Source organism: Eleginops maclovinus, chromosome 23, assembly GCF_036324505.1.
Source record: "Eleginops maclovinus isolate JMC-PN-2008 ecotype Puerto Natales chromosome 23, JC_Emac_rtc_rv5, whole genome shotgun sequence".
In the NCBI taxonomy this organism is placed as follows: Eukaryota; Metazoa; Chordata; class Actinopteri; order Perciformes; family Eleginopidae; genus Eleginops; species Eleginops maclovinus.
The window spans coordinates 16,979,120-16,998,665 of NC_086371.1; the positions used below are offsets into that span (position 1 = coordinate 16,979,120).

Sequence of the window (19,546 nt, forward strand, 5' to 3'; positions counted from 1 at the left end):
ACGGTGGGAACCGTCCTCCATTTGCTTCTTTATACTTAGAACCGGCCGAGATCCATTTTTCCTGGAGTCCATAAGGCAGCTTGGTCACTATGGGTTCAATTCCGCGTGTCGTGTCCAGGTAGGACAGGCCTGGTAAGTAGCCATCTTCTTTAGCACACTGCACTTCCATAAGCAGGTCAGCTAGCTCTCGTAGCTTCAGATTTTCCTTGGCTGAGACTCTGGGAAATGCATCCAGTCGGGTAAAGAGGGCCTTTTCAATCACCTCTGGGGCTGCATAACACTCCTGAAGACGTTCCCAAGCTTTCCCCAGTGCTATTTGTGGACTTGCTATGTGCACTGCACGGAGACGTTTCACCTGGTTGCTGGACTCTTTTCCAAGCCATCGCGTCATCAAGTCCAATTCCTCAGTGGCTGTGAGACCAAGTCCTTGAGTGGCATTTTTGTATGATGACAGCCAAGCACGATAATTTTCAGGTTTATCATCAAACTCGTACAAACTTGTATTCACTAGGTCACGCCGAGCTAAATATTGTGCCAGGTGTTCAGTTGCAGGCATACTTTGAGTATTTGTTGGCTGGGGGTTGAAGGATGGAGCTCCAATATTCAAGTCACTGATCTGCGAGGTAAGAGTCTTGGGAATAACCCGCGGACCTTCTCGGGTAAATGGATTCTGGCTGACTGACTCTTTGGCTGCTGGTGGCGCATAGTCTAAGTCATAGTCTGTAAAATCCACATTGTTTGTGCTGTCGTATGAAAAAACAGGCGGCTGATGGCGTGAAACAAAGGGGTTGTTCGGGCTATAACTGAGAGTGGCATAGGTAATTGGTTGAGTTGGTGGCGAACTAGCCTTCATGGCTGTTTGTTGGACGGAGTTAGTGGAATGGAAGTGAGTTTGGATGTATTCACTTGTCCGTTCAAGTTTGCTTTGTTCTGTTGAATTTGTTTCATCCAGCACAATATAATTGTTGCTTCCTGAAACTGCTGATTCCCAGACAGCTGCTACGGCTTCAGCTTCTGCTGCTTCACGGCAGATGGCTAGTGTTTCAGCCTCAGTCTCTTTTTTCACTTTTTCTATCCTAGCTTTGGCTTCTTGCTCAGCATATTCGGCACGCACTTTAGTAGCTGCTGCTTTTGCTCGTGCACGAAGTAAAGCATTGGTTGATGAGGCAGATGAATGAAAGCTGCTTCCACTTTTTCCTGATTTATTAGATGTAGTTTCCATCTTGACTCGTTATTCAATGCTAACTTCTCAGTCTTTTCACTGTGTTGTCTTCACTGCAGTGTAACAACTGAAGCTATCCAACAAGTTAAACTCTGATGCAATAACCAGGAGTCTGTGTCGTAGTTAACATTTCACTGTTGTTTACTGAAGATTCCAGCATTACATGGCAGAGTGAAAACTGCAACAAAACAAAGTTTGACATTTTTTAACATAAAGTTCAGCTTCACATGAAGTCTTATGAAATATCCTTGTAAATACATGTAAATAAAAACGATCTTTTAAGACTATTATTACCTTCTCTTTCAACTTTAAACTTAACTTAATCTATCAATTATTTAACTTAACAATGAGTTTTACTTACGACTTTGCTTCTAGCATCTTTCACGGTCAGGAATTCTTAAGTATTAACTGTTTTCAACAGATAGGAACTGAGTGGGAAGTAACTGATGACAAGGCAGGAAGTGGTAAGGAAGTTACAGGAAATTGTATCAAAGTAAAAGTTTGTATTCTTTCTCAATGTGTCAAAATAAAAGTCAAAATATATCGCCCTAATGGCGACACATTTATCGAGCAAAATATAAAATTCAAAATGTTTTTTAATTGATGTTTATTATTTAATTGATCTTATTATAATCAAAGCCGTGAAGAAAATACTGGTTTTGAACAGCAATGTAAACACCTTAAAGCATTTTAGTTTTATACACTGGCTATGAAGTATATCTCTCCAAAGCATTTTTTAAATGGACCTCTAGACCCCCCCCCCCCCCCCCCACCCCTCAGTGTGCAGTTGTGAGAGGTTCAAATTATTTGCAAAATTGTACTGATATAACAAGTTTTGGGTGCAGAGAAGATTGAGTGGGGCAAACAATAGGTATAATTTCCAAAACAAAAAAAAACTTAATGAATAAAGGCACAAATTATGTGTTGAACATTAACGTCTGCTCATTAAACGGCCAATTCATGTTAAAACATTAAAAGCCCCCAACATGTTTTGCATCACGGAGTGAGTCTTATCATTCTTAAATTACCCGTGTGACTGAACAGATGTTTGCACCCACTTTAATTCTTCATCGCTTTACCCTCTCTGCCTCTCTGTCTCCGTCTCTGATACAGACACATGTGCACTCACTCAGAGAAAAGCAGAAACACGCGGGGTTTAGCCTGAACTCTCATTCGGCCAATTAATCTGACCTTCCAAATTGCAGAGACCATCCAAAAGCCTCTTACAGCGAATGTAACATCCCCTCCTTCCGTGCTCTCTGGAGGGATATTCAGCGTGCTCCTCCAACCACACTGATAGGACAGTTTAGCTTTAAATGAGCCTGTTTTGCCTCGACACATTTCTTCCCGCATATCTTCCAGAGCTGTGGGTTTTATTGATCGCCGTCCTCCCCGGAGTGTTTGTGCCTGGGCTGGGGCACTCAGCAGCAGCTGGTTGGGCTGCTGATGGTTGTTAGCCCTGCTGGCTGCTCTGTTCTGGGCTCTGAGTGGTGCCAGGCTCAGCAGTTAGCCCGCTCCCCTACAGCCCTGTCTGAGGACGCTTGTTAGGAAGCTGCCTAAAATAGAGGAGAAATATCTCCAGTCTCACTGCACCACTTCCCTCTCCACACGCCTGGCTGATTTAGCTGGCTTGCTGGCACAGAGTTACCTGGTACCTAGAGCGCAGGGTTTACGTAGCTGTGTGTGAGCCGGTGTGTGTGTGTGTGTGTGTGTGTGTGTGTGTATGTGTATTAAATTGGGGCACATCTCAGTCACGTCTTACAACAAGGTGTGGTTGTGTTGTTTACCTACACATGTTTTGATTTGAGGCACCTACTCGGATTTCCCCAAGGAAGGGTGAGCGCAGGGGAGCTGAAGGGAAAGTCAGCGGTACACACTTTGCCTCTCTGCTGCACCACCACAACAAATCCCGGATGTTTAGAAGCTCTGCACTCTTGTGTATCTATCCGTTTAGCTTAGTAATAGCATAATTGTTATTCATTTTTATTCATCCTGTGCTCTCGATTTGATATTTGAGGTGGCACTAGTTTGTGCTGTAGTTCTTCCACTTCATTAAATGTAAAGCAATGTTTCAGTCATGTGGAAGGTACCTAAAATGATGCCCAGAACCGAGTGTTGGGACAGATTACAGTTTTTTAACTCATTTTTATTAGCAAACTAATTGAATTAGTACATTTCATTATATCATGGGTCCCCATCCAGCCATTTACCTCATTAAACTACAGCTATCATTTTGTTGGCCAGAACTATAATGGCTTCCCAGTACAGCAGTTATTCTGACGGCCACAGACAGTCTTTCGGTAATATCTAAAAACTGTTTTGGGTAATGCCCCTGGCAACACTGAGGCCAGGTGGTGCGCATCAGCACACACACACACAAAAAAAAACAGGCAATCAATGTTTATATAACCTGGATAGATACACTGACATACCTGCTATCAGACAGCAAGCAGTCAATATATTTTCAATTCACATCACTCAGTTGTGTGTCAAATGCTTCATAGTATGTCAGCATCGGTTTATTGCACTCTTGAGAGAATCACTCTCTACAACACATACACTTGATTCACATTGAGGGACTTCTTGATAACAGCAAGTCAAGGCAAGTCAATTTTATTTATATAGCCCAATATCACAAATCATATATTTGCCTCAGGGGGTTTTGCAGTCGCAAAGACACCCTCTGTCATTTTTCGACCCTTTATTCGCACCAAGAATCAAAACAAGAACCTCTTTAAGGTTGGACCACAAGGGGAAAATAATGTCGCCTGTACAGAATATATCAAGATTCAAAAAAATACAACCTTGTCGATCCGTATGACAAAATGATGCGTACATTGTGAACATAAAATGAGAAAGATGGATCCAGCCTCACAATATCAACCATGGGAAGAAGGCAGGCTACAATAACACACACACAAACTAAACTAAGCACCTTATTATCACAGATAGAAGAATCAAACTTACGCATAGGAAGTGGGAGAGAGACAAGAGAATCAGATTGTTTTCCAAGTAAGTTTACACATACAAGGAATTTGTTTGGTGTAAAATCCTGCACAAACACAATTTGAGTAATTAAGCAACTATTTTTGTAGTTACAAGTAATAAAAACTAAGTATACAAAAACAAATTCAGTAAGAATATGATAATTTACCCAGAGAATCTATAAAGGAGGAGAGGATCAAGATCATGATGAGGCACCGACAGGACAACGAGAGAGAGAATGTCCCAGGACGACCGAGGTTCAATTACAGAGAAGCTTGAGTTAAAACAAAAAGAGAGGGAGGGATAGATATATGAAGACTGTCAGTTATTGTTTATATGTATTCACTTTCTTTAATCGCTCATATACTTTTTTACAGTGCGGCTGCCACATCATCCGTCACCTCAGCTTGTGTGTGACAAAGTGTTGGCAGGCAGTGATCATATAAATAACACATGGAGAGATATGAGCGATGCAGGCATATTCAAAGACATAACTTCATAGGAGATAAAATGCAAAACAGTGACACTTAATCATTTGTTTATTTAATGTGTTTTTATATCAACATTTAACATGACAAATATCTTTCACCATTTCTTGTTGATTTAACCCCTGTGACAGCATTAAATGCAAATGTGACCTCATCCTCCCCTGATCATTGAGGATGCTTTCTTTATGCCTCCTTTTGTATAATTTGAATTAAAAAAAAAGCACTATATATTTCCATGGAAACTGCGCTTGCTGTAATGGAAAACAATTAAGGCCTACATATGTTAAAAATATCCGTGCTGTTCTGCAGAGGCTTCTTTTGTACATGGGAAATTATATTTGATGATGTCAATACACTCGGGCTATAATGTCAAATAGTTTTCTCCTGAACAAGTTTGAATCATGTGTCCACATATAATCATTGGCTTTTTATTGAATTGAATAGGTATGCCAGGTGCGCTCTCCACAAGCTGGGTTCTTACAGTATCTGTAATTACAGTGTAAAGACCTTGGCAACTAAACAGAAAATATATTCATACTCACATATTTTCACTTCCACGTGTTGGAGTGTGAATAGCTTGAGTTATTTTGTATTTATTTGGTAAAACATGTTTGTTTTCAAATGTGTCATATCACCTAATAATTGAGCATTGGATTTAATTATAGCGTATGAGCCAGAAGACTGTAATAAAAATAAAAGCATCTGTGGTAGGACACAGCGGTGGTGAAGAAGCAACACTGGAGAATTCATTAAAAGTTATCAGTTTTCTTGGCTTTGTGTTTGTACTGATTCAATCTTTTTTAACCTTGTGCTCCCACATGGCTGTGATCATCCAAAAGCACATTGTTTACATCCGTGTGTGTCATGATACACAGTTAAAGAGGTCTACTGGTAATCATCCAGAATACCCTATGCCCTTGATTTCTGGAAGAAGTGCCAAACAAGATAAAAGACTCTTACTCACTAACTCTTTCTCTGAGAGGGATTGGGAATATTTTTGAGACGTGCCCACATCAGCACTGAGTTGGTAATTTACATTACATTATATTTCATTTAGCTGATGTTTTTCTTTCAAAGCGACTTACAACACGCACAACAGCGGCACAGCAGGAGGGCACTGCTTTCTGTCTCAGGTAATGTGCAGAGGGTGGAGTTCTGTGTGAAACTGAGTAAAATAGAATACAGTATTTGCTACAACAGTTTATTAAGGTTCAACAATGCATAACCAAGGTTTGTCATTTAGCAATGGAAATCAAAATATATACCTCTAGAAATGAGACTTTGGTTTACTGATTATATGTACAACGAGAAAAAAAGAAAGAACAATGCTACAATTGTTTACCTCCTATTATTGTTATAATATATTAATATACAGTCAGTAGGCCTATGCAGGAAATCAACGCACGTTTCTGCCATTATTTAAAATCTATGAATCAAACCAGGACTAGCAATACCAGGGCATTTTAATATATTTAGCGTGTCAGTTTAATAGAAGAAAGCCAAATTGCTTTCAAAAGATTTAGCACTTTCCCTTTGGTTTCTTTCCTTGAGCATTCTCACCACCATCCATAATATAATATATTTAATGTTCTTAATATTTTAGCAGCTGCTCCATTTGCTTTCCACTTTGCATTTTAGCCCACAAGTGTACATCTACAGGACATCAAACATGTTTTGTATGTATGCTAATATTTTGTACCCGTAATTGGGTTGTTTTTCCAGTTTTGACACACTACCTTATTCAAATCAACCTCAAATTAGTATTTACAGTACTATGGAATTAGGACACAGGTAACTTTTGATTGTATTTGATGTGGTGCAGCGTGTTTTAAGTGAGGCTAAATAATGGCACATAGACAGTAGGGGCCTTATAATCTTTTAAAATTCTGGAATTATGAATTAGTTGTTTGGTTTATAAAATGGCAGAAATAGCACATTGTCCCAATGGACAGATTACATCCTCAAAGATATTCAGTTTTTCTTTTCGCATTTGGAAAGCTGGACTTTATCTTAAAAAATTACTTTTGAATTCATTACAAAAATAGATGATAATTCATTTGATATTCGACCAATAATTGATAAACATTTTAAATATTTTTGAGTTTTACTAAACAGAAAGTTTAACCACGTAAAAGCAAAATCTAGATGTGTAATCTCTAATGGTTTAAATGAGTCTCAGCTTTCTATCTGAATGCACAGGGAGTGTTTCCTGAAGTCGCAATGCCGGCGGGTTCAACTCACAAGTCATTAATTGTCATGCCACCAACACTTACTGCATACAGATGTCAGATCCAGGGCCTTTATATTGCAATTCCCCTTTAACTGGTCTTGAAACGGGGAACAAAATCACAAAATCAGACGGCTTCCCAGGGGCTGAACTATAATGTGTTTGAATGTAATATTCACAGACAGCTCAGAGACTAATTCAATATACAGCACATCATCTAATGTACAGCACATCATCCTCACTCTAACACTTCCAGACGGAAAGTCAATACATCAGCCACACTTTTGTATTGGGCGAAAGGGAAGATGTTTATTTGACCAAATGTAGCACTAGTTCTCACAAAGCATACATGCTAATCAAGCTAAACACACCTCACCAAAAATACCTATGCTTAGCTAGAGTATATCAAAGTCAGTTGGCTATAAAAATGTATAATAGTGTTTATTTTTCTCATGTTACTTGATCTTAAAACCTGCTGTAACAGTGACACAGGTATGAGCACTGCAGTTACCATTTTAACAGTGTGCAACAACAACACGAAAGAAACAATGCACCATTGCTATAATGATGGAATTTATGCAGATTTTCTTTTTTTTATTGGTTGGAGTCTTGCTTTAGGGTTTTGGGTAAAGAAAAATATCATCTGCTGCCAAAGTTATGGGTCATGGAAATGCATTAGAAATGGCAGCCAAATTCTATAATGTGATCATGACAATAAATACTGAGGTTTTATATTTCCTCCGGTTGTTATTGACCGAAAGGAAAATCATTCTTTTAAAAATGTAGCATTTATGATAGTTTTGAATCCTGGCTGTCAAAAGGCTATTAGTATGTTGTCAGAGATAAACTGTTGCCATTTACCATTGTGATTAAAATGCCTTATCCTTTCCCCAGTATCTGATTAAAACATTAAACAGGTAAATAAAAGAGTGTATGTGAATCATTGTTTCAGGTAAAGAATCTGCAAATAAGCATGAGGCAACATCTGAAGGAAGATTGTCTTAATCCCTCGACTCATGTTAACGAACAGAAGTTACTCTGACCTTTTTTTACTTTTTCTTCTTAGTTGAAAAGAAATCTATGCAGCCCTTATGGGATGAGCTATTTTCAAAAGAATGCTTTATATCCTTCATATTCACTTTTCACGAGGGCGAGCTTGAGCTGGTTTATAAACTGCAGTGAAGCAGCAGCACGAGGGAAGACTGATGCACCTCTCAATCACCCTCTCCCGCTCTCAAAAAGGAGTGAAATTAATTAAATTCTGGATGAGACAAAGGCTTAGGACATAAAGGGCTGCTGTTAGCATTTTTCTAGCCCATTGATTCCTTGTTACTACTGAACATTATGGCCCCCTGAACCGTCATAAATCAAGTCGTACCCTATTGTCCTTTTCAGAAGGCTCTCTTCACTGTTAGCTTACGTGGCCGAGGTGACAATAATCTATTGTTTCAGTTTAAAGCTCGGCGCTGCGCCTCAGACCCATGGCCATGCAGGCCAGCAGGATGTATGTGCTGCCTGCCGGGAGGACGGGGGGGTGTACGCAGCAGTGGCTGACACATAAGGGTCGAACTCTGCAACATAGGGAATCCATCCTTGTCTTTGTGAGGGATATACACACTGTATCATAAATACACTGCTGAACTTAAGCTGCCTAAAATACCTGGATTTATAGTGTCTGAATGGATTATAACAAACAGGTGAGGGAGAAATTCAGAGAGTAAATCCTCTGATTGCATTAAATGAAAAGGGATTCTCCACTCCACTGAGCTTCCTGATGTTTTGGGAGCATGCTTCTAAATTGAAAGCAATTTAACAGAAACCTTTAAATGCATTTCTCTTTTTCACCGCACTTTTTAATTTTTCATGTTTCAAGCTTTTGAATATTCCCAGAGGTGGCTGTTTGGTTGGATTATAATTATTGTCCAATTTAGTTTTATCAAAAGGTTCTTTGGGACTGAAAATTAAACTTGTGTGCCAAAAATACAGAAACTGCTAATAAATAAAATCTTGTGCTGATCATTTAAAACTGAACACGGCCTTGCTGTAGACTTATTTCAGACTGCTGAGTTTCAAGGAATATCCGGTAAACTTGAGAAGTTCTGACTAAATGTTTCAAGGGTAACATCGTGTGCGTGATGGTATTTCATGGAAACGCCTCTACAGATGGGACTTGTGATCAGAGGCAATCCAGTCAATTATTTAAATAAATAATAAAAATCAAACCTCACTTATTTTGTGCATCGGAACATTTGTTTAGTTTTAAACCCAAGCTGGGTCATTGTGTAGCAGACTGTGAAAAGAGATGTGAACAAAAGCCAAAACAAAAAAAGTATTTTCTCTGAGCTCAGTTGTTTCCAGCTGGGTAACTGTGGGACTCCGGATCGATTCCAGCTGGTCAGTGGACTGACATTAAGTAGACCAGTGAAGCAGCTAGTTAGAGACTAGGGCTTAGCCTGAGGTCATTACACCATACTGTACTGTGGCTTCTTCATGTTGATGAAGACATACTACACATTTTCTTTGTCTGATGGCTGCCATGATATTCATATATTTGTTTTGCATATCATCTTCTGAGGTTGCTTTTAGTAAGCATTATCTACCTTTTATCGAAAACAGAGAATGGGCCGAGTCCAGTGGATTAATTAAATACAACGATTTGATCACAAAGAAGAAATGTTGTGCATTTTCAGCAGGTGGGCTCTACTAAATTTCAGCCCACCTACCCACAGAAATTTCGCTCTGCAAGCAATAGGGAGTATCTCTGGCCTGATTTGCATGATGGTTCTTCATCTGCTTGCCAAAATTGAACATAACAGTTTTTGGTCAATCAATCAGCAGCTGTAATTTCGTTTGGGAGGTTTAATGTGTCCTTTTGCCCCCAAAACATTTTTGCTCTTAAGTGTAATGCAAAAAAAAGCAGCTAAAACAGGAAGTCTACCCACTATGTGTCACTCTATCCTTTTCAGTTCATAAGTAACAATCTATATAGCAGAGCCAGTGTCCACAATGGCAATCAGTAACTAAAATAAGAACCTCTTACCTGGAAACAAGCACTTAATTGAGCTCTTGTTCAGAAAGTACCATTAGCCGTTCAAAGACCACAGGTTGTTCCATTTTACTTCCCTTACATGCTTCATGCATGCTGTGCGGTTCGATTTTTTGGCGACAGCATTGTCTATTTGAGTCTAAAACTACACAAAGGTGGGACAGCCTGGACATATTGGTGTGGGAAGGTGCCTCAGAGCACTCAGAGGTCAGATTGGGCCAACAGTAGCCTGACAACAGCCTGTGGGCACAGCTGTAGGCACTCCTCTAAAGGTCACCCTGGCCAGACCACCATCACTGAACATTTCTCCCACAAACTCACTTGTGATGTTGCTTTAAATCAACCTGTATAGCTGCTATCTTTAACCATGAAATGCTTCCATTTGTCTCGTTTTTTCTTCAAAACACTTCCACATCTAGCATCGTTCTCGCTTCCATCTGTGGCTGTTGCTATGTGTACAACAGAGCACAGCATCATAGCTTTATTCTTCCTCCACACACTTTTCTTGAGTGGACAAATTACTGTTATAGACAAGCTATTTCTATTCCTCTTTCAGCTGCTCCCTGAGCGTTCTCAAAAAGCATTGTGGGAATACACGTAGTTAAAAGTACCTGCAGATGACTGCATGTTGGGGGGGAAAGGGCTCAAAGGGAAAGCAAAACAACACTAAATAACTACAGAGAGCAGAAAACATTTCAGATTAATAATGTCCTATGCTGTGAAGGGAACACTGGGTCCTCTATAGATTAGCTTCACAGCTATAGGACTCATTGCCAACTATGACATACTGTAGCGCAGGGATAGCATGACATACTAAATGGACTACAAGGTATGCAGACCTTCTGAGGAAATGATGCTTCGCTCTGTGTCTGTATGGTTGATTTAGTGCTGATAATGCACAACAAACCAAATAGTCGTAAATTCAACAGCAACGAGAGCTTGTTGTTGCAACAACAATGTAATTGACGGATCTGGCTGTCCGTTGTCTCAAGATCATAGTCTCAGATAAACAAAGTCACTGTAATGGAAGGCAGACTAGTTTTCCCTTCTTTTCTGTCATTAATAAGACTTCAAGTACATTATCCTCCATTAAATGCAAATGTTTGATGTGACAAATTAAATATTATCAGCGCCAGTAGTCCCACAAGCAGTGAGGGAAAATGCCAGATTCTGAAGAAAACTGAGAAAAACAGTCCAACATCTAGGTACCGCCTACCCAGATTGGTAATCCAACTAACTGCACAATCTGAGGTTTGCACAAATGTAACACTCAAGGTTTAACCTTTACAGAGCTGAAATGTGTTTCTCACCAGCTGCAACCTCCACCAGACGAGAAGCCAATGCAGAAGTGCCTTGAACCTGCATTTTTTTATAACGGCCAGCAGAGAGCAACTCATCTTGTTGCTAAAAGCAGTCCGATTGAAAGAAGGGAATGATTGACTCACAACTCAATACAATTCATGAAACTATCATGCTATATCACTAAGGGTTTTTAAAAAAGAGATTAAAGATGGAAGGAGAACTCAATCTAAAATGTATTTTCCATCAAACTAAATAATGCTTTTTACTCATGTATGAACTATGCAACTATGTTTTGTCTCCAACAAAAAACAAAACTGAATACTTATGCAGATTGTCATTTTGTTGCTATAGTTGCGAAAACACAGATTTTAACGTGACACTCCTTATTTGTGGCTAAAATGCCAAACTCAAGGTTTTAAAGCGCTAGTCCTGAAACCAAATGGGTGTCATCACAGAGACTTAGCTCTGACTTCATTATGTGAGCATCATGTCCATCCATTCATTTATTTATTGGAAATTCACTTATTGAATTTCGAGTTGCTTTGTAATGTACCAAAGTATTCCTCAAGGATAGGTTTGGACATTATTGTATAGCATTACTTAGTAACAGAAATCATTCCCAGGGGACCTTGAATATATTAAATCTGACAGACAGCTGAACCCTTCATGATCCATGCCCGTTGTTCCTTTTCATTTCATTGTGAGTATTAACTCCTTACTCTTTAAGAATGTGTTTTTGGCTTTTGTGATACAGTGCTGACAGTAAGTGAAATGGTTTCATTCTTGTGCAATCACTCACTGCTGAACTTTTGGTACACTGAGAAAAATGATCTCCTATTGAGAAGTGAGCGTATAATTTTTTTGTCATTAAAAGTGCTACCTCCTGGCAAAGGATTTGTATTGCTATTATACCTGCATGAGATTCATCTGCATGTTTTAAAGGTCATACAAACATTCTTTTGGCACAGAAAGTCAGTTTATCACTCGTTATAATGGAAATAGGGTGGGGGTAGAACATAACATTTGTTGTTATTGTTATAATTTCGAGCCTTCATCTATTTAAAAAAAGGTGGATGTGGGTGCATTTTTTATTTATCTATGTGTGCAGTGTATTAATCATTGTGAATAAAATGCATATTCGATTTAAAATTGCTGCTGTAAGAGGTCCCTATTTTATAATACCATCACCTCGTTTCCTTTATTGATTTCAAAGTGATTTCTATCATAAGGGCTCTAATGTTTTTTTCCATTAGCATTGTTTCTGGAAAAAAAAATAATTTCCGAAGTTACGTGTTTATCTGAATGCATATGTTTCCTGCTGTTGTCGCCATTCTGGATGCTTTGTATGGAGGCAATTTCTATTTCAGGCTTCCTAGGAGTCAAGCTAATTCAACCAGCTGGAGTAAAAGAACCAGCGTGAGGAAAGGACATGAGGTTAAGCAGATAATGTGCTCGCGATACCCACTGTCATCCGTTGCTTCTCGGCTGGTTTGTTTGCTTCAAGTTTTCTAATGGGCCTTTGATTCCCACTCCCCGGCTTCTGTGGTGCTGTCGGGGCTGGTCACAGTTCGGGGCGAGGCTGAGATCACCCTGGCCAAGGGCACGTCCGCCCGCCTGTGACTCCACTGTCAGCACTAATGCATTCAGGGCAGAGCAATGCTTTTTCAGGTGTGTCGCAGGCTGCGGCATCAGCAGATTGTAATCAAATCCAATCTGGTATTAAAAGACGATCTTGACACTTGACTCCATCAAAGAAAAACAGGGGAAGTTAGTGTGTGTAATGGGATTGTAGACGAGTCCTCGATGATCTTCCTGCCTCGGCTCACCTTATAAAACTTAATATGGACTGCGCTCTAAAATCAACCTTTTTGAATGGAGTCACAGCGGTCCTTTGATCCGCACCACAGTGCAGTGAGTTTGGCTCGGTGTGACGTGTGGATTCGTGCCTTCCTCTGTTGTTTAGACGTGAATAAAACACAACTTATACTAACTCCTCAATTATGTATTTAGCAATACAAAAGCTCCAGTCAATGATGTATACCTTCATGGGAGGCGTCCCCCCTGATTTTTCTCAACCTGTTTTCATACATATTCCTGCTGCCACATCGACTTCTCACTTTAAAAGCACTTTGAGGGAGCTCAGTCATGCAGGGCATATGTGAAACTAGCCTTAAATCCCAGTCACTACTCAGCAAGGAAGTGTTAAGCATTCATCTACACTTTCACTCATGTAGTCATTCAGATGCACAGTGTCACCTTAAAGGGTGAAACTGAATTTAGGAGAAAATCAATATGATAAACTGCTACTTGTTTTGTCCCTAAATTGTTTCAGTTTGGAAATCAATACGGGAGCCAGAGCCATTCATCACCGATTCAGAGAAGTGGGCGCCCCGCGGGAAAATATTAGGGCCTCCATGTGGAGTGGGGGGAAAAAAAAAATGAATTAAATGGGTGTTGCTCTTTGGTGGGTGAAAATGGAGGTAAGCTCATGGCAGACAGGGAGCGAAATAAGGAATAAAGACAGGGAGAATAAATACAAGGCATTGAGACGGAGAGGAAGAACAAAACAGAGTGGGAAGAGGGGAATTGTAAAAAGCTTCTGTCTCTCCATCCTCCCTCCCCTTTTCTCTCTGAAGGATGGATGACGTGCAGGGGTTTATCAGACTCTGACAGACACAATAAAAAATAACCTTCCCGGTAAGGGGCCCGCTCAAATTAATACAGTGCAGCAGGCGACGTCGGAGCCGGGTCATTAGGGGCCGCTGACAGCGTCATTAACACAATGGGCAGATTATAGCGGTTACATGTGACAAACTGCCGGTGTGGACTCTGCCGTGTTTCTCGACTGACCTTTGGTAAGCATCATGGTGACTCTGTAAATCTGGATGGAAGGTAAAAGAACGAGGGGATACTTTGAGTGGTTATTATGACAACGACGCACCATTGTCTTTTATTGCCACGGCTTGTTATGGCTTGTTGCTGCTCTCTACAGATGTGACGGATAATTTACTATGTCAGAATGCACTTAAAATGTTGTTGGTGTGTTTTTGTTTAATAAATGACACGGTGAATCAAGTATCGGATTGGCATTTAAAACCCATAAAACTGCTTATGGCTCCATCTAAAACATTCAAACGGCGTATTACGTTCAAATCTATTACAGGTTGTGGATGATGTAAAATTAGATTTCACTGCCTCGCTGATTGTCTCCACAGAAGCAAAGTCAAATCTCAGATGGTTAAAAAGAAGGAAGTTAATTTAGGGAAACTGTGATGTGAATTTAAATGAAGAGTAAGTAAATTAGTACAACTGTTGTACTGTGAGAGGAAAGTACGACCTTTTGTTTTTCTGTTAATTAGAGGAACTTTTGACAAGTAATGCCCAATGGTATAACTGCAAAATGTTTTATGGTTGTTGCTTATCATCGACTTTTAATAGCTGGATATCATTACGCCACAGTTTTGCATAGATGTTAGAAAAAAATATGTTCTCCTGCAATAGCAAACTGTTCAAAGTCAAGGAGTGCATTGAATCGTAATGAAAAGGACATCTCCTTTTTTGGAAAAGTGATATTCATGCTTGGAAAAACTCATGTTAATTATATGCTATGGTGTTAACAGCCTCATTCTGTTTACTTACGCCTTCTGAGGTCAAAATCCAACACTACATTACGCATGAATAATAATAATAATTGCAGAAGAAAGCATCATAAACAGCTGTATGTGTCCCCCCTGGGCTTAATTTCTACAGAAAACTAGAAAATACCTCAAGTATTTTGCTGTGAAACTACCTCTGTTGTGACTAGGAGGTTTAGATGAAGACACGTCCTGTCAGGGAAGCAGTAATATTATAAAACTAATCCAACCTCGAGTCTGTGAGGTGAAATGTGAACAACAAAAGTATTAGTCATTAAATGCTCCGCAGCTCCTGTACACAGAGCGTAACAGGTGAACAGATAGGCCGAGGGGAGGGAAATGACTTGGCAACTTACATTTTCAATTTTTTTTATTCCTTTTTCAATTCCTTTTTCTATCTTGGAAACGCGACGTGTAATAGTACAGCCTACCATGAAATTAGTTTACAGTTTTAGTACACTGTTGATTTCAAAACATAATGACATTGCTCAGGTATGTTTGTCTGAGTAACATCATCAATGTGGTGCAGTACAAATAGCTGTGGACTCTGATACTCAGTGTCAGTAAAACACTGAGGTCACATCTTGCATAACGTTTTGGGAAATGTGGTGGCTTTATAACGACGAGATAGCTTTCAATAAAGCAAATGTTTCTTTGCTGATTTTAATGTTTTTTATAGACTGAAATATTCTACAGCGATGCTATTGGTTATGTGGGAGTTGTACTTAAGCTTGTAAACACCAGTGTGACGAATAGATATTTACTTCACCTGCTGGAGAGGATATTTTCTTATAAGCAGGTGCCAAACGTATGTTCTAGTTGCTCATTGGCTGTAGATTTTGCAATGCGTTCAATGGCAACAATTTTGGCCATGGCAAAGGCAACGCCAAAGTTGGCCTTACAACAGCAGTAGTTCATGATGTTGGTTTGCTGGTCTGGGCCTTCAGGCACAGTATTACTTCGGCTAAATGCTAACATCAGCATGCTAATATGCTCACAAAGACAAAGCTAACTTGAAACTTTTTGGACATAATTAACCTCAACTATAGCACAGGATTAAAGGTTCCTAAGGAGGAACATGAAGGTCCAATCCCATTTTATGGAAATCCATCCAGTTGCCAAGACATTTCACATTTCTAACTACTAAGAATAACAACATCCACCCATCATGGTGCTAGGAAAAGTTATTTGATAACCAAAGTCTGTACCAAGTATTGTCATAGATTTGATATTATGGAGATTTTTTTCTACCAAGGTCGTGATATTGAACATGGTGTTAGTTTGCATGATGTTCTGACAAGGCATTACAAAATGCCTCCACAGAAAAAAACTAAATATCTCGTCTTCCTGCCCTTGTGTCATTGTGTCAGTCTCTCTCTGATTCATGTATTCAGCATTTCGTAGCGTGCATCTGTCACTGCCGCTTTGTTTGTCAGGTGAAACAGCAGCAATAAATAAAACTCAGAGGTGGAGAGTTCACCTGCTGTAAAGTACTGATCACGGACTTCATTGTATCACTTTGGAGTGAGAGCAAACATCATTTCTCCTCCCCCTCTCCTCAGTTTGTCTGAGTGCTGAAAAGATATCTATTTTGTATAGATATGGTTTCAAAGATTTAAAACACATGAGAGATTTGGCTGACATCTATCCAACAAATATCCATCATGAGAAGTCAGATATTTTATGAGGACATGTATTAGTAATCCAGTGCGGCTCTATGAAATATTGAAAGCAGGGGTATGTTGGTGTTGACTTTGATCACTGGCGGCCTTGCCTGTCTTCTGCTGCTCCCCTGTCAGCCTACATCAAAGCACACAGCAACATGTGTTTTTTCCCCCCAGAACTCACTTACGCCTTGTTCTGTTTATCTCCAGCAATGATGACTTCTTAAAATTCAGGCGGCTGCGTGGACTTCATTAATTTATTTATTAGCTCTCCTCATGCTATGTGTCACTCTGTAGAGGACCCACTGGTGCGCTCATGTTGACACTGGGACACGAGCTCTGATTTGTGAAGCCAGTCAATGGACCAACAGAGACGAGGGATTCCACGCAGGCAAATTAAGCCATGCATTGTAAGGCAGGCTGTTCTCACAAAGCAGTTTCGTCAGAGTGAGAGTCAGACAGGAGGATTTAAATGACACCAGCTCTGCAAAAAAACTCTTTGAACATAAAATACTTTTTCATTTTTGTATCCGTGGGAGAAAAGACTTTCAAACAGGCTTCAGACATCTTTTTGTAACACCGACAAATGACTGAAGAGGCATTCTGTTCAGAAAATGTATGTTGTAAAAATAAATTGACTGATGTTTGCATCGGGATAAAAGGTAAACCCAGCAAATGAATTGTTATGCAATAATAACATTTCTGCCAAATTCCACCAGCAGAAGATATATATATATATATATATTTAATTTAAAGCAGCTCGACAAAATTGGTGGTTTATATTGATCAGATACATATGCAACAAAGTAATTGAACACAGTGGTGGAACACAGATCATAGACCGTACTTTTTATCCAATATTTCTGTGCTGGTTTTTAGCTATATTGTGTGAATGCATGTTTTTCCCTACACCTTAAAGCCCCTTGACTAAGTGACTCACAGTGGGTTTTATCGCAGGTGCTAGAGTATGTTCCTCACCCACCATCTTCTTAATGACAACATGGGGTTTAGGCAACAGAAAGGGATTCTTGTGTACATTATTAATCCACAAGGTGCGCCTGGCTGACTGCCCTCTAAGCATATCTAAATACAGCCATTACAATGTTAGCTGTATGGTTTGAACTGAGCTTGGAAAACAGTTTTTAAACAGGCTAAATCTCAATGAGGCATCCTGTGTATTAAAGGATGTAATTAAAATAGTGTAGCTAAAGACAGGATTTCAATATCGACTTGCATCATATCTTAGCCGTAATGAAGCCATGGGAGAAAAAGGGATGCAAAACATCACACCATTTTATTTTATCTTCAAAGCCACTTAAGGGAAAGTTTAACGGTAAAATTGTGTAATGGCAAGGTCTCAGTCAAGTGGCTGAGCGTGTCCGGAGTCTGGGAGGTGATTGAGAGGAACAAGGGTCCCGGGAGACGGAGCTCTAAGTAAGAGCGATTCTCTTTGCTCTCTCAAAGTATGGACCACCATCCCGGTGACCTTCTGCTAGCGTGCGGATGAAATTGGATGATTTCTTGCAGGGGCTGAAGAGGAGTGACAGGTGGCTGTGCTCCCAAGCCTGAAGGAGAGTCGGTCTACTCAATCTGGTCTCAGACTCCTGCCATCTACTCGTGTGCGCACTTCCTCCGCCGTGATCAGGAAACATCTCACAACATCATCACTTATTTATTGGTAGATATCAAGAGCTATATTTCAATCTCACTGGACATTTTAGATGTTTCATATGCATTCGACCACTCTAATTTGCAAGCCTGATTTTATAAAAATGCAATCATATGGACCATACGACCTCGAGATAGTTCTTTATTCAAATTATGAGCGACACTGATGCTGCACTTCCAGGCATTATGTTTATTTATGTGTTTATTTCTTGGTAATGTCACATCATGTCTGTTCCTGTGGAGCTTCTGACGTTCTGTCAGTTTTACTTTCTCATATTAAGATTAAAGAGATTAACTTTTGACTTTTAGGAAAGCTTGTACGTAACGTATTGTGTAAGGTCTTCCACAACGTAGTCACAAGCTGTTCTTTGGTTAGAAATCAAAGAACTGAGACTGTAATCTGTGATGACATGCTGATATACAGCTTGGAGCTGCTTCATTGACCATGAATGGGAGACTGACTTTGTGTACTCGTACAATGTTTGCCTGAAGTTTCACATCCAAGAGAGTTTTTGTACTGATAGTGCTTTAACTTTCAAAGCAGGAAATGTGACCCGTTCCCTGGAAAATATTTCTGAAAAATGTCAGGGCCATTTTTTCTCCAGTGCTTTGGTATTCATCTAAATGGAGCTGTGCATCACTGAAATATCACGGAGACACTTATATAGGCATGTGCACATTGGTGTGTAAATAAGGCAAACGCACAAGCATAAACATACACACACTTTCGGCAGTGACTTTTTTCCTGAAATACAGAGCAGCAGTCTGACTCTGCATTCAGGTTGCTTTGGTATCTCCAGACATCTGCGAGATTGAGCCGTCCGGATGGATAAAATACTCTGCATGAAAATTGTTTCATCACTATCATCTTACCAGGTCATCCGAGGCCGTGGAGATGCTCATACCCACCCTCCTGTTGTGTGTTAATACAGTGCAAATGAGTCCTTGAACATTGTATTTCTTCAAAAGAAACATGGATAAGAAGAATAATGGATTCACCTCTTTTCTCTGTCATCTTTGTTCTTAATTTGCTCAGCAATGTGGGTGCAAACCAGCTCACATGGTGTTCCATACACAGACAAAATAAATGTTAAAAAAAATGCGGAAATAATTAATGAATTAAGAACCCTCAGGGAGGGCTTTTTAAATCTACATAATATCAAACCGTAGCTTTTTTTTCCTTTTTAATAACGAGGCGTATTGGGTTCTGTGATGTATTTCTTGCATGCCTAATTACTGAGATATGAATTATCTTCCGTCCTTTGCAATTTAGTAAATAAATCCCAAGGGATCTAATTTGAAGCAGGAA

At 39.7% G+C, this 19,546-nt stretch overlaps 1 long non-coding RNA gene across 1 annotated transcript; it reads right to left on the reverse strand.

Annotated features, from left to right (window-relative positions):
* Positions 1-1,066: 1,066 nt before the first annotated feature.
* Positions 1,067-1,775, reverse strand: LOC134859500 (uncharacterized). The gene is made up of 2 exons (XR_010165110.1): positions 1,584-1,775; positions 1,067-1,400 (listed from the first exon to the last, which is right to left on the reverse strand). It is a non-coding gene; the product is annotated as an uncharacterized LOC134859500 (long non-coding RNA).
* Between the last annotated feature and the right edge of the window lie 17,771 nt (positions 1,776-19,546).